Consider the following 4,149-nt stretch of genomic DNA (forward strand, 5'->3'; position numbering starts at 1 on the left):
TGATACAAAAATTTCGAAAATACATTAAAAAACATCTATTTAATATGAAAAAAAAAATATCATAATGCTTAACAAAAGAAATATCTATATATATTAATTTATCTTTGTTAAGACGGGTTTCGAGATCCAGTTTATTAGAGAGTTGGTAGAAATTAGTTGGATTCTAATTAGTTCTCTAGCAGAACTCTTTAATTTATTAGTGTTTATCAACCTTTTTTTTATTTTTTACACAATATCGAGTACAATAAAAAAGCATTTATAATATTTAATTATTTAAAAGCATACTTGGATAAACAATTTTGTAATTAATTCTTGATTCGATTTTTTTAACTACTGTATAAATAATCAAAGTGTTTGATACTATGAACTAGAAGAAATCAATAAAAAATTGTTTGGTAGGAATCTCAATTCTAAAACCACACAGAAAAGTCTAGGGGCCAGCAGATTTGTTAAAATTTAGCCAGTACTTAGCTAGCAAAATAAAAATGAATGATTCTCCACCATTAGATGAAATCTCACACCATTAAGTACACTATTGATGGCTAATTGATGGCTACAACTCACAAAATCTGCTGGCCCCTAGCACTCCTCTAATTATAATATAGGAAGCTTTTCACCTATTTCAGTGTATTCTTTGGAATATGACTATTTTATTGTTTGTAACCAAGCAGATTTAGTATAAAAAAAATACAAATAGTCTAGATTTAAGAAAAAAAAATTTGTGGAAATTCACAAAGAAAGTGTAGTGTGGATATGCAACTGTTACATTTTTTGGACCATTTTTTTTCAAAGATAGTAGGTTATATTTTATAAATTATTGAAAAATGAAATACAAAGATGTCCAAAAGCAGGACAACATAATAAAAGGTAGGAATTTTCCAAAAACACTACACTGAAGATATTCATCTAACGGTGTGTGGTCGAAAAACAAAGAAAAATCTTAAAGAAGAAAGAATGATAAATCAAATTGAATGCAACTAAGAGCTTGCCTCATGAAGATGACGACCTAAACTGGGAGTTCTTTGAATTTCACAGAGCAACTTGACAGAGCTTGCTAGAATGGCAGACGGCATTGAAGTAGAACCTTCAAAAATCAACTGGTTGCGAGCTTTTCTGCAGTTCCAGCAAATGATGGCAAGCAATTGAGGATTATGATCAGCATTCTTCAATGGGTTAAGCATCTCTGTTGATGCAGTCCACCATATCCAAAAGTCGTTAGGATTCTGAGGGGGAAAACAATCACGAAGATAACTCTGAGAACATACATCTTTAATTCTAGAGCAATCGATCAAACAATGAGTCACTGTTTCGGTTGCTTCATGACAGCAGGGGCATATTGGTGATATAGATGGGATGCGGTGATGAATCTGAGCAAGCACTGGAAGCCAGCCATGGAGAGCTTTCCAGATAAATAGCTTAATTTTGTGAGGCAAGTTCAACTTCCATAGATCAATCTACGGCTTTTTCTGCTGCATATAATTAGGGCAAAGCTCCAGAGGCGGATGGTAAAATAAATAGCCAATTCTATAACTTGAAGCTGTATCATATTGCTTGAATTTGTTCAAATCTCATTGCAATTTGTCCCTACTCTACTGAATTTTAACTGACAAAATCCTGTTTGCAACGTCTTGGTAAAATAATTCTTGAATGAGATTCTGATTCCAATTCCTATCTTCAGTAATTAGATCTTTAACTCTTGGAACCAACTCAGAAATAGCATGTCTCTTTGGCATGTCAGAAATCATTAAAGGATACGGAGGAGGCAGCCAAGGATCCTCAAAAGTTCGGATATTCTCTCTAGTACCCACAGCCCAATTAAGACCTTTTTCAACAATCTTTCGGCCTTCCAGTATGCTCCTCCATCCCCAAGAAGGTAAGACTCCATTTTCTGCTGTTATAGCATTACCATTGCTAAAGTATTTACCTCTTAAGATTTTGGATAATAAAGAAGTAGGCTGTATTACGAGTCGCCAAAACTGTTTGCCTAAAAGCGCCAGATTTTGGATTCTGAGATCTTTAAATCCAAGGTCTCCTTCTTTTCGTGAGTGAGTCATAGTGTCCCAGCTAATCCAAGTCATCCGCCTTTCAGAACCTTTTTGTCCCCACTAAAACTGAGAAAGTAGAGAGTGAATTTCCGAAATTAAACCATCAGACAACTTGAAGCAAGACAATGTATAAATAAGAATAGCTTCTCCCACTACTTTAAGCAATACGTGTCTACCACCTGACGATAGAAGATTGCGCTTCCACCCTTAGATTCTTTTCCGAACCTTTTCTTTGATCATACTAAAATAAGCCCTTTTTGATTTAGAGACTGTAGAAGGCAAACCAAGGTATTTATTCTGAGCCCTAATATGATTAATATTCATAGAGTTAGCCAGTAGTGTACGAGTAGTGGAGGGAGTGTTGTGGCTAAAGAATACAGCAGATTTATTAAGATTTACCCTCTGGCCACTGATGCTTTCATAAGAATTCAATAAATGCAAGGATATTTGAACATGCTTCAGGATTAGCCTTACAGAATAAGATGGAATCATCAGCAAAGAGGAGGTGGTTGACCTTGGGACATCGCCTATATATCTGAAGACCCTGAATTAGTCTGTTTTGTTCTGCCTTGTGTAGCAAGAAGGAGAAACCTTCTGCACAGAAAAGAAAAAGATAGGGAGATAGATGATCTCCTTGTTGAATACCTCTATTTGGTTTGAAAAAACTATAAGGTTGTCCTTCCATAATAATAGAATAAGAAACAGTTTTCACTAATTCTCGAATCCACATGATCCACTGGGAGTCAAAACCAATCTTCTCCAATATAAACCAAAGAAAGTGCCATTCCACCCTATCATATGCCTTACTCATATCTAATTTTAGCGCCATTTCATTTTCGAGTCCCCCTTTTTTTGTTCTTCAAGTAATGCATACACTCATGAGCAATTAAGATATTATCATAGATTAATCTGCCTTTAATAAAAGCACTCTGTGTAGGGCTAATTAATCTATTCATCATACCCTGAAGTCTATGTACAAATACTTTGGAGATAATTTTGTAAAAGACTGAAGATAGGCTTATTGGTCTTACCTGAGTCATATCTTTAGCATCAGAAATCTTGGAAATAAGACAGATCTGAGTGTGGTTAAAACCCTTCAAAATTCTGCCCCCTGAAAAGAAGCTCTTAACTACTCGAAATACATCACCACTAAGTATATTTCAGAAGCTTTGAAAAAATTTTGCTGTCATACCATCGTCTCCTGGAGCACTTTGAGGATGAATGCTAAATGTTACACGTTTCACTTCCTCCATAGTCACTGGTCTTTGAAGCCTACGGTTCATGTGAGCTGTAACCTTAGGTTCAAAATCAGTAAATAGAGGTTCAGGGTTCTCATGACAAGTGGAGGAAAAGATGTCCTTGAAATAAGATTCAGCCACAGAACCAATACCAACATTTGAAGTAGCCATTTCACCATCACTGCCAGTTAGTTGCCAAATTCTATTTTTTTGGGTTCGATTTCTAAATTTCTGATGGAAGAAAGTTGTATTCTGATCACCGAATTTGAGCCATTTGACTCTAAACTTATCTTTCCAATAAGAATCCTCATTTTGCAATGCTTTTTCAAGTTTGTCCTCTATTTCTGAAATAATGTCGCCTCCATGAATTCTTGCTAAATGAAGTTCCTCTAATTCAGACTGTAGTAAATCAATCTCCACCTTCAAATTAGATCTGTGTTCTTGCTGCCATCTGACAATCTTATGCCGACAAGACTTTATTTTTTGAGCTAGGATATACATGGCTGAACCATCAATCTATTCGTGCCAAACCTCTCTAACAATCTGCCTTATTTCATCATTGGAACACCATCTTTCTTGGAATTTGAATCGACGTTTAGATCTCTCAGTTCTCGGATTAGAGTCTAAGAGAAGAGGGGAGTGATCCAAGCCTGATTCTGACAATCTAAGAACCATTGCATTGGGATAGAGTTGCTGCCAATCAACTCCTATTAGGAATCGGTCCAGTCTTTCCTGTATCAACTCATCACCCCTCCGTCTATTCGACCAAGTGAATGGTCTTCCGACCATACCAATATCAATAAGAGAATTGTCATCAATAAAATTGTTAAAGGTTTCGATAGAAGAAGGAGATTTAGCACCCCCAC

Source organism: Arachis ipaensis, chromosome B04 (genome assembly GCF_000816755.2).
Source record: "Arachis ipaensis cultivar K30076 chromosome B04, Araip1.1, whole genome shotgun sequence".
Lineage (NCBI taxonomy): Eukaryota > Viridiplantae > Streptophyta > Magnoliopsida > Fabales > Fabaceae > Arachis > Arachis ipaensis.